Source organism: Ictidomys tridecemlineatus, chromosome 9 (assembly GCF_052094955.1).
Source record: "Ictidomys tridecemlineatus isolate mIctTri1 chromosome 9, mIctTri1.hap1, whole genome shotgun sequence".
NCBI classification, from domain to species: domain Eukaryota; kingdom Metazoa; phylum Chordata; class Mammalia; order Rodentia; family Sciuridae; genus Ictidomys; species Ictidomys tridecemlineatus.
In genome coordinates this window covers 75,294,740-75,307,279 of record NC_135485.1, presented here as the reverse complement: position 1 = coordinate 75,307,279, position 12,540 = coordinate 75,294,740, and positions in this window count along the sequence as shown.

The following is a 12,540-nucleotide window of genomic DNA, read 5'->3' as shown; positions in this document are numbered from 1 at the left end:
GCCTGTTCCTCGGATACCTGAGCCTGAATTCAGGTTTATAATTATAAGACTTTGCAAATTGAGCAAGTCACTAAAATATCATTCACTTAGTTTCCTCATTTATGAAAATAACCTGACAAGGTAGTTAGGAATAGAGAAGATAACAAGCAAGAACTTGCCTAGCCTGTTTTCATCTTTTAAATATAATGTTCTTGAATTTCTGGTTAATGCAAAAAAATATAAAACAAAAAAAATACTGGTTTACTTATAAGAAAATCACGATTTTGGTTACATTCAAATATTGAGAAATCATAAGTAATGATGTTAATGCAAGTGTAGGGAAAAAAGGAAATATCAGATACTTTCATTTCACATACAAATAAACTCCTTTTTTTTTCCCCAGTTATCCTCCAGGCCTGAGGCATAACTATGAGCCATATTATAACTGGTGAATGAGGGAAGTGGGGAGGAAAGGAACTGATCATTTTTAAAACATTGGTTCGTATAATGTTAAAACTTTTACATTGTTTTCCAATTAAAAATCAAGCTATATATTAGCCTATTAATCCAATAAAATTAAATTATAATGAAAAAAAAGAACTTGTCTAGCACACACCAACAATTGTGTGGCATATACTTAGGGAGCTCTTCCTCCTTGTCTAAAGTCCTCATCGCTTTTAACGTATTAACTCACTCAGTTTTAATTAAAAGTGGGGTAGGTAGTAGTTTCATCTCCCTTTTAGCAGAGAAGCAAGGTTAGGCACAGAGATGTTAATCAGTTTGTTCAACTTTGAACAACTGGTACAAAGTGAAGGTAGCCTGGCTCCAGAGTCCAACTGATGAGTCACTGACTCACCTGACACTGATGGTGAGGAAGCAGGGGTGCCTCAGTCAGTTTTATGGTCACTGTAAACAAAAGACCTGACAAGAACAATGTAGAAGACGGGAAGCTTATTTGGGTCTCACAGCTTCAAAGATCTCAGTCAGTTACCAATGGACTCCATAGAATGTGGGCTGGAGGTGAAGCAGAACACCAAGGCAGAAGGACCTGACAGAGGAAAGCAGTTCAGGACATGGCAACGAGGAAGCACAGGGCGAGAGAGAGCTCAACTCACTAGGACAAAACACATACCATAAGCACATGCTTCTAGAGACCTCCCTCCTCCATCAACACCCTACTTGCCTGCAGTTTCCACCCTGTTAATCCACACCAGTGGATTAAACCATGGAGTAGATTACTTCTCTCAGAACCTAATCATTTCTCCTCTGAAGCTTCCTGCATTATCTCACACTTGATCTATTTGGGGCCACCTCATCTAAACCATAACAAGGGGGAAGGCTAGTCAGGCAGCAAATCATTCTTAAGTGTCTGTTAGGTACTAGTCACTAGAGATGGAGTGATGAACGTGTCTTAGTCTATTTATGCAGCTGCAACAAAATACTTCAGACCAAGTAATTGAAAGAACAGAAATTTATTTCCTCACAATTCCAAAGGCTGAGGAATCAATGATCAAGGGCAGGTTTAGTTGTCTGATGAGGGCTGTTCTTGGCTTCCAAGATGTTGCTTCATTAATGCATCTTCTGGAGAATGCTCCATCCTCACAGGGCAGAAGACTGAGGGCAAACTGTTCCAACACTACATAGAGCCTCTTTTATAAGAGCTTACTCCCACTTATGAGGAAAGGAGTCCTGATAACCTAATTGTCTTTTAAAAACCACACCTCTTAATAGCATCCCTTATTCAAACCATAGTTATGAGCCCAACAGACATAGTGTCTGCCTACATCCTCAGCCAGTATGCACAAAAGAAACGCTTAAAAAAGGTGTGAATTTCATGCTTATCCTTAAGTATGGAATGTCTGAACTGCAGCAAGACTTGGGATTTTATATTTTTAATATGTACACCGCATACCTCATACTCATGGTCTGATGACAACACTTTGCAAAAGAACTAGTCAACCATTGGTTTTAAATGTATCTTGGGGTCAAAATGTGCCTTCAGGAGTTCATTACAACTCAATACCACCCACTAGCAAAGCAATTCAAAATATGTGCTACTTGCCAGACAGTAGATTCCTGGAAGGAAGGAAGAGAGTCAGAGTAGCACTTTAACCAAGAGAAGTTACCTGATGGACACTGATGCTCCTGTACAAAAAGAAGTCTTTTGTTACTCATGTAAGAAGCATCTCCCAGTTCATTTCTCTCAAGGCCACACAGGGCTCTGATTCATTGTCAATAGGTCTCACCAAGAACCCAAGAAATCTGACTAACGGAGAACAAGAAATCCTAAGTTCTAGTTCTTAGTAGTAATTCCCGATTTTGTTCTTCATATTATGGAGCTTTTGCCTATTCTATCTGCATGTATACTAAGAGGTTTTACATATGTCATTTTCTATACAATAGAATTTTAATGTCCATTTATATTCAAAATTACTAAATAGCTGGGGATGTGGCTCAAGCGGTAGTGCGCTCGCCTGGCATACTTGCGGCCGGGTTCGATCCTCAGCACCACATACAAACAAAGATGTTGTGTCAGCCAAAAACTAAAAAATAAATATTAAAAAATTCTCTCTCTCTCTTTTAAAAAAATTACAAAATAATTACAGTTATAATCTTGATGCAGCATTACATATACAGTATTTAACAGAAACATTAAAAAAATGCCTGAGGCCACTGATTATACATGGGTGCTGAAGAGAGAGCACAGTCTGAGGAATCAGAATTCTTGGCCTTCCTAGCCATAGTGATTGTGAAATTCACTTACTTACTAGGACTATGTCATTCCTCCATAGAATGAAATGCTGGTCAAAGTGATATAGAACAGTACTTTACAATCTCTGGTCACCATCATGTATGGAATATAGAATTAATCTAGTGAGTCAAAAAGAAAATGGAGAATATATTTCCCTGGTATGACTATAAATATTATTAGTTTTGTATGTATGTCTGCAAAGTTATTGTTTCAAACATGTTTTTCAGGACTCTTGAGGCTACTGAACCAGGATATAAAACAAATTTCTTAGTCAACAAAATCGAAAAACCACTAATTTAGAAGATTCCCTTCCATTTCTAACATTCTCTAATTCTGTGATTTTACCTCACCTTTTATTGACCTTGGGAATTGCCACATGATGCCAACTAATCCAAATTTGTTTCTGCTTTGCTACAGCTTCAAACACCAGATGTGTCCATTATCAGCATATTCTGAAGAATATTTACTTATATTTATGAAGGTCACTGCCCAATCTCTTGTGGCCTCTTCTCTTATGAGCAGATGCTGGTATTTTCCACTGACCAGTGAAGTTGAGGTAAAATTGGACATTAGAGCCTCAGCTATAATCTCTAAAGTGATAGGAAAGACTTTTTAGAAAGAGGCCAAAAAATGCCTCATGCCAACTCCTCCAATTGAATGAGATAAATAGACAAGCCTACCTGAGACATGATCTCAGAAAACTGATGGGTGTATAATTAAACCATGATGTTTGGAGGAGCCAGCATGGAGAACACAATAAAATTAGTATAAACTAATACCCTAGAGAAACAAGCAGAAGTTTCCCAGGCTGTTTTTCTTCATGTCCCTGACATCCATTCTGAGAATTCTGTTGTACCCACTGTTTTAGTCAGCTTTTTGGCGGCTGTGTCTTAAAGACTCAACTAGCACAATTGTGGAGGAGGAAATATTTATTTGGGGGCTCACAGTTTCAGAAGTCTCAATCCACACTCAGCAGGCTTCATTCCTCCGGGGTTTGAGGTGAGACAGAATATCGTTTCAGAAGAATATGGCAGAGGAAAATAGCTCAAGAGGATTGGGAAGCAGAGAGAGAGAGTTCACTTGCCTAATACAAAATATATACACCAAAGCCATGGCCACAATGCCCCACCTCCTCCAGCCACACCTCACCTGCCATCAGTTACCACTCAATTATTCCCATCAGGTGATTAATTCACTGATTGGTTCAAGGCTCTTGTAACCCAATCATTTCTTCTCTGAATCTTCTTGCATTGTCTCACACATTAGCTTTTGGGAGACACCTCACATTTAAACCATAACACCCACTTTAATTTCAGAAAAATCAAGTTAGGCACATTATTTTCTAACTTAAGATTAATAATACACTCTTTGAGTGACAATGATTTTTTGCTATATGGTGTGTAGGAGGGTGCCCTTCACTTCCATTCTATCTTCACTGAAAAGTGGATCCAAATAATGTGAAGAAATCTCTCACTTACATGTCCACCCAGAGCTTCTAACAGTCAACAAGTGTATACACTCAATTATCACATCTAAAGGCCATGTGGATGAGAAGTATTGTTATGACTGGAAATTTTGAGTTATGTGAAACCTTTGCAAAATACCCTCCATATTTAATTAATTTATACAAGTGCTGAGGAGCATCTTAGATATGGCTCTACACAATCATCCATCCCTTGATATCCAAAGGTATTGATTCTAGAATCCCCATGGATACCAAAATCTGCAGATGCTCAAAGTCCCTTACATAAAGTAGTATAGTATTTTTATATACACTACTCACATCCTCCCATATATATTAAAATATTTCTAAATTCCTTATAATACTTAATACAATATAAATGCTATATAAATTGCTGTTATGCTGTGTTGTTTAGAAACTAATGACAAAAAATGTCTGTACATGTTCTGCACAGGCACAATTTTTTCAAATATTTCTGGTCCATGGTTGGTTGACTCCATGGCTGCAGACATCATGGAGAAGAAGGGCTGACTATGTAAGAGTATCTAGCAAATTAAGAATACCAGCAAAAAAGAAACTGACAGTGAGTTTCAAGTAGAGTCAGCAGGGGCTTGAGAGAGAATCTCAAGAGAGGGATATAGCAAATTTGAGAAGAATTTGCATAAATTTGAGTGTCAAAATGAGATGTGGGCTCCAGACACACAGCTAACAATTCCCAGCTCTCTCTGCTTAGACTCTGGGCTGGCTTATATATACTTTAAAGAGGAAAGGGACATTTTTTGCTAACTAAAGGAGCTTAACACTTTGGGATCTAATTTATCTTGCTATGGAATCCCTATAACTGATCATATTCTAGAGGAGAGATGTCAATCTCATGCCCACTTTGGAAGAACAAGGAGGAATGAAACCCCTGATGACCTAAGCCATCAGCTTGGCTGCCCATTTTGGCAGCAAACCCTGTTTGGTAGAAGGGAGTGTTATAGCCCTGCCTAGCAGCCACATCAGTGGAAATGCTCCTCTGGTTAGATGGCACCTCTAACTGCAGATCCCTAGACTTGGTAGTAAAAACAGAAGCAGTCATGTTTTCAATCCTTAATCAGTGTGTGTGTCTGCATGTAGAGACTATCCACGACAGGTCTTCAGCAGCAGCAACCAAAAAAAAAAAATTAAAAAGGCTAATTTGGGATGCATAGAAAATATTCTTGAAGGATCTCAGATGTATTTTGGGAAGAACTTTGCAGTCCCACAGCAAATTGTTAGCGAATGAAATTTTGCTTCAACAGTTATCATGACATTGTTACAAACCAGTGAAATCTCTAGATAGTTATATTGCATACAAAGGGAGTAACTTCACTTGAAGCAATCCTAAACAGAAATCACTAGAGCTGCTTTTGATAAAAAGAGCATTAAGCATTCATGATATGTCTTTGCCAACAGAGTAATTGCCAAAAAATAAAATAACCCTTATTCACAGGAACAAATGATTAAGAATAATAACAGTAGGGTGGCCTATCAGGTGGGTAATATTTGTCCATCCACACTACACAGGTTTACAAGAAGTGCAGAAATTCACCAGCTAGACTTCAAATGCTCACTAAAACTTCCTGGTCTAGCTGACTTGAATTCTATACTAAAAAACTTAATAGTATTTTATGACTAAAAAATTTTATAGTATTTTATGGTGATTTCAGTAAGAATTAGAATTTTTCTTTATACTATGGAAATAATCATCTCAATCAGCTTTTCTAGGAGCTCTTAAAAAAAGTTTAAGAAAAATTAGCATTGATTAATTGTGAAACACATTTACCTTATGAACCTCAAAATCAATTTACTTTCCCAGTTCTTATAAAATATCAGTTCCAGAATTAGTCTTTCATTTTATGAGTATATTGAATCCAGCACTGCCTTGGACTCTTTGGACATTGCACTAAGCAGTGCTGTGAGTAAAGAAATGATGGTGGAATGTGATGGACATCATTATTTAAAGTACATGTATGAAGATATGAATTAGTGTGAATATACTTTGATAAAACCAAAGATATTAAAAATTATGCTCTATATGTGTGATAAGAATTGTAATGCATTCTGCTGTCATATACAAATAAAAAAAAATAACACACACACACACACACACAAAATACTGCTGAATTCTTTGAGACTTCAAAATACAGCCAAGAAAGTAAATTATACAAACTGTAACAAGTTAAAATTACAGTTTCCAGGATCTTGTTTTTCTCTTTCTATGAAAATCAATATAATCTCATACTTTAACACACTTGTGAGCATTCTTGAAACAATTTATATATTCAATAATATAAAAAAGATAAATTGATAATCATTAAAAAAAACAGTATTTTTGGTAAAAACAAATACCTTTTAGACAAATACTTAAACATTTGCTGATTATTGTAGTTCAGATTCAATAATGGGCCCATGATCTTGTTGAAGACCACATATCTTAATAATAAAGATGGTAAACATTTTTCATGGAAAATAAACAGAAAAAGGGACTGAGAATTTAGGTAATATTACCAAAATAAGCCCAAATAAGGCTGCTGCCTTTTAGGTAACTCAGAACTGGTAAATAATTTTGCTTATGTAAATAGTTGTAGGCAAGGTATTATAAATCACAATCAGCTGTTGAATTTAAAAAAATAAAGTAACCTTTCCCCAAATAATTAGTTTGCATCTCAAGAAATCACAAACCAATGGAACTTCTGAATTAGAGAATTTTTTAACTTGCCTACTCTGAATATTCAATTAAAAATAAAAATTCCTATGTATTGAATCCCACTATAATGGAGAATTTACTGGCTACAAGGACACAGTTGCAGACTGACTCCTAGTTGCCTAGTTGCATCCTTCCTTCTTATTGTCTGTGTTCATTGAAATGGCCATTGGTAATAAAACGACCACTTGTAGATACCTTTCTACCCTCGGTTCACTATTCTATCTGACTGAAGTTGAGAAGTATCACCCATTATTTCAGCCACATCTGATTTATGACCACATATTGTCATGAAGTCCATATGTTATCATTTCTTTTCTTCCAATAGCACTGGTAGAGACACGCCTTACAACCAGAGACAGGCTAGTTTCTCCCCATGTCATCTTTAATATTCGACTTTTAATAGAATTTTAGGCATAAACAGTATTATTTAAAATGAAGACTAAGTATTACCATAATATTGAAAGTATTGCCTGATTTTTAGATTTGGACAGGGGGCTGAAGTCTGAAGTGATACTGGGAGACAACTGATGCATTTCTGGAGTCACAAACAGATGAGCTAGAGTAGACCCAGGGCATCTAACCTTGGGACATGGGGCTACAGTCAGAAGCTAGGAACCCAGAAACTCTGGTGTAGAACTTTCTGCTTTGGTAGAAAAACAAACATATTTCAGGATGGCTGAGGGTCAGACAGAAGAAGAGAAAGCTAGATCAAAGCACAGTCTGGATGGAAGCCAAAATAAAAGCTTTGCTTTAACCAAAGTTTCATGTAAGGAGAAAACTCCTCCAACTGTAAACCACTTGAATATAAGGGCAATGCCTGGCCAGGCATGTGTATGCGTGTGTGTGCATGCACACACACACATATACACACACACATATACACACACACACACACTACACACACACACACACACACAATTCATACATCATTCAATTAATGTGTGACTGAATGCATGATCCTTTAAAATCCAGACCTCAAATCTTACTCTTATCACACTTGATTTTTTTCAATTTTACTCTTAATTTTACAGTTTTAAATTGAGATATAATTTACATCTGGATCTTAAGGATTCAGTGCAATACTTTACAAGTGTATACACTGTATGCCCAGAACCAGCTTTATGGGTATGTGACCTGGGTAGCTGCACAGAATCCTGCATTTAGAAGGGGTCTGCACTTGGTTTAATGCTTTGATATTGCCATTTTAAAAGTCTTAATAACTTCTGAACAAAAAAAAAAATCCTTTCATTTTGTACTGGGTCCTACAATTTATGAAGCAAATCCTAGGTGTAACACACACCTCTATCTAGAAAGGCAACATGTTACTCACGCAGAAGGCTTCTTCATGCCCTTCCTCACAGATTACTTTCACCCATTCTAGAACTTGTAAATAAACAGTATATTCTCGCTTTCTTTTTAAGGGTACTTTTATATGCAAGATCCAGCAGCAAAATTGGTCTAGAAATACAGTTTATATAATAGTTCTATGACTAAGTTGTTGGTAATATCTTGTCATAATCTCTAATCTTCCCGGAATATAATAGGAGTTTAATCACTTTTCATGACTAAGTAAATGGTAAATAAATAAGTAAATAATCTTCAGTGTTTTCTTGGACTCTAAAACCCTTCACCTTCTCTGTCATCCTAGTTACTCAGAAGGCTCAGTAAGAATCACATGTTCACGACCATCCTCAGAAACTTAGCCAGAACTTGTCTTAAAATAAAATAAAAGGCCTTAAATAGATAACTTCAACATTGAATATTTATGAAGTATTTATTATCAAACCATGCATTGAAAGTTTACATGCAGGTGTGAGGCCAAGACAGGGGACTCAGCTTCTTCATTTAATGATTAGAATAATGACTACAACTTCACTAGGTTTATTGGTATACTGCATATAAAATCCTTAGCACAGTGCCTGGCATTAAATAAGGGCTCAAAAAATAATTAGCTCCCATTAGTTTGTAATTTAACCAAAACAGCAACACCCTCTTTAAAAGACAAAGAAACCCCATTTTGCAGAGATGGATGAACTTGAAGGGTGGGGACAGCCATGTGATGGAGCTAAGAGTAACTCAAATCCTTCTGATTCTAGATTCTTGTGTTTAAAATACTGCTTTTCTGGAATGAATGACAAAATATGTACTTTATAGTACAAACAATCCATAGTTACACACTAAACAATGGCAAATCATTCTTTTCCAAAATATTTGCCTATGGCATCAAGTTTTCTCATTGTATTCTCATTTACTTTGCAAGTCTAGTCAGGTGACTTTCTACGCATTTCAGCAGGCAGTGAACAAAACATAGCTTCATTTTCTGATTTTTTTTTTTGCTGAGCAGTACTTATATGAAACACAACTTGAAACTCTCATGTAGCTACTTGCATGCACAAAATTAGACCACAGCTTTATTTAATTCAGAGTCTGCCAGAACCTCTCCCTTATGAGTTGTGTTACATAGTAAGAGTCAACAAAATCACACTGTATACATCAAAATGTTTCTATTCTTAGAGTCCAGGTGAGATCTTTATGCTTGTCTTCTTAAATTTCATGCACATTTAGCAGGTTATTTTCCTTTGGTTTAGGAAATTTCAATGTGGTAATTCAGGGTGATCTGCTGAATATCTTCTTTTTGCCCCTTATAGCCACTCCCTACCATTATTCACCCTGGCAATGCTGACCTGCAGGAATTGTTTTGGGAGCTACCTTGTCCTCTAGCCCTCAGTGATACTGTCACTGCCATAGAGTTGAGGCAAGAGTAAGACAAAAGGGAGGGAGGAGAGTTAGGTCAGGCACTTATTTCCTTCTCTCCGTCCTTCTGGGTCACCTTATGTTGACTTCATCTTTCTCCTAGAGGCTACCTCTCTGTACACAGTTATATCTCTCTGTCTTTCTGTCTTTGTCTATGTCTTTCTGTCTCTGTCTGTCTCTCTATGTCCCTCTCCCTCTCCCTCTCCCTCTCCCTCTTCCTGTCCCTCTCTGACACAGGTAACTCCATGATACACCTGTGTCTACTCTAGAGTGATAGACTACAGCAGCATTATTTCCCAGAGGATATTCCTGAGAATATTCCAATTTTCAAGTAAGAAAATATCGGTGTCAAATTAGTTTCACAGACCAAGTTAAGCAGAATTAAATATTTCTTACTTTCACATCTCACGTATTTGGGGGATGTACGTGTTCACTGATAACCTCCAAGAGGAGGAAGTAGTAAGCAGCATTTCCTAAATTTTATCTTACCTCCAGAACAGCTGCTAAAACAGAATCAAGGTAGGGCTTTACCAGAGTGAGGAAGGTGGCGGATGTGGAGGGCTTAGAGGGGAGTAAAATCTGTAGGTAAATACAGGCTCCCACCCTTCACTGGCTAGAATGTTTCAAGCAGGACACTGGGAAGGTGTCAGGGAAGGTTGAGCTATGCTTGCCAACACAATAATGATCTCTGGGTGTTTGGCTCATCTAATTGGTATTTCTTCAGCCTCCTGCCTACTGGGGATATCCGTTACTGGCTGTCACTTCTCATTACAGTCTCTCATGACTGTTCATTACATTTTTTCTCTCTTCTGACCACATGGCATTTGCAATGAGATCAGCCAGTTGTCTTTCTAAAATGAACTAGTATACAGATACTTCAAAATATTCTGTCATCAACTTTTTCACTATTTACTCTGTTATTTTTCCAGGACTTCTGGGCTTTAGTGCCAAAGTCCAGAATTGAGTTTTATGTAATCATAAGCCAATGAGACAGTGCTTTTCCTTTTAACAATTAAATGATCTCAAATCTGTTTTGAGCTATTTTTATTGTTCTGTATTAATAGCCTTATTTTCATGTTTATTGTTGTTTTGGAAAGTTAATAATGCCAGACATCTGAAAGTCAGATCACCACTCAACTATACTTGCTATTTTTATTTTTCTCATTCTGTTGGACTCAGTTCAGTTTTTTTTAATTATATACAGTTCTCTTTCAAAATATGTTGACACTCTAATTAGTTTTGAAGTGCATTAAATGCTCTCACTGTGCAATGTTTTTTTCCTTTATTAGACTAATATATCTATTCACAAAAGACATATGACTTTATAGCTTAAAACCCTGACATAGTAATGACAACCTGACTCTTTGTCTTGTGCCCCTGAATTCTTTCAGAGAGTCTTAATCTCAAAAACCTGATTCAATCTAGATCTGCATATAGAACCAGTCTTTTTTTAATATTTATTTTTTAGTTTTAGGTGGATACAATAGCTTTATTTTTTTATTTTTATGTTGTGCAGAGGATAGAACCCAGTGCCTCACATGTGTTAGGCAAGCACTCTACCACTTGAGCCACAACCCCAGCCCAGGACCAGTCTTATACTAAAACTGTGTGAGATTTTATACCAGTTATAATTTTCCTCTTGCCTTTTCCCCACTAAAAGACTGTCTGCCTCTGCCTCTGACTGCAATGATTAAGCCTCTGTCTTTCAAAGAGGTAAAAAGTAGATCTCCATGTTAAAGGGAGGTCTTACAGTGTGGTGATAAGGGCAAAGGCTTCAGTGTCGAGCTGTCTGGGTTTACGTCTCTGCTCCCTTATTGCTCAGTTCCTGTGTTATGGTTTTCTCCTTTCTCTGATGGAGCTAGTAACAGTGTATACCTCATAGGTTTGCATCAGACTTAAAATGACACATAAAAATAAAAAAATAAATTTTTATTGTTATCTTAGATCCTTTGAGACTAGGTGTTATGGTCTAGATATGTGTTAGTCCCCCAAAAGCCCATGTGTGAGACCATGCAAGAAGGGTAAGAGATACCAATCAGTGAATTAATCCCCTGATAGGAATTAAATGGTGACTAAAAGCTGGTAAGGTGTCATTGAAGGAGGTGGGTCCTTGGGGACATGCATGCCTTTGGGGTATATATTTTGCCCTGGTTTAGTGGTGCTCTCTCTATACTCCCTGGTATGATGGCCTGAGCCACTTTCCTCCACCACATGCTTCCCCCATGTTGTTCTGCCTTACATCCAGCCCTAAGGAATGGAGTCAGCCTTGTATGAACTGAGACCTTTGAAACTATGAGCCCCCAAATAAACTTCTCCTCCTCCTCTAATTGTTCTTGTCAGGTCTTTTGGTCACAGCCACGAAAAAGCTGACTAAAAACTAGGGTGGTTCTTCTTTCTCTAGCTGTATCAGTTAAAGCCCCAGTTCAATATGAGACAGAATACACCTCAAAAATATCAAGGGACTTGAAAGATTCAAGAAGTTTCTAGAGAAGCAAGGAGGGCTGAAAATCACTAAGGACAGTTGAGGCACTGAACACCAACAGTGCCTGCAATCATCACTCTAGTCTTGAATAACAAATTCAATGAGACCTGGAGCCATGGAGGAGGGACTAACTGGCAGGAGAGGCTTGCTGGCAGGAGCTGGAGCTGCTCTTTTAGCAGTAGAGAGTTGCTATTAGAAACATTGCCCAAGCAAAATATGGAAAAGAAATTTCCTGTCTTTCTGTCCCCTCAATCTTTCAATCCCCTTGGTGCCATTGAGAATGCAATGGCATTCCTAGGAGCAGACCACTCAGAGGCCAAAAGGGTGTAAAATGAATCTAGGTGCCAGGCTAAGCAGAAAATAATCCAAAAGCCAGTCTT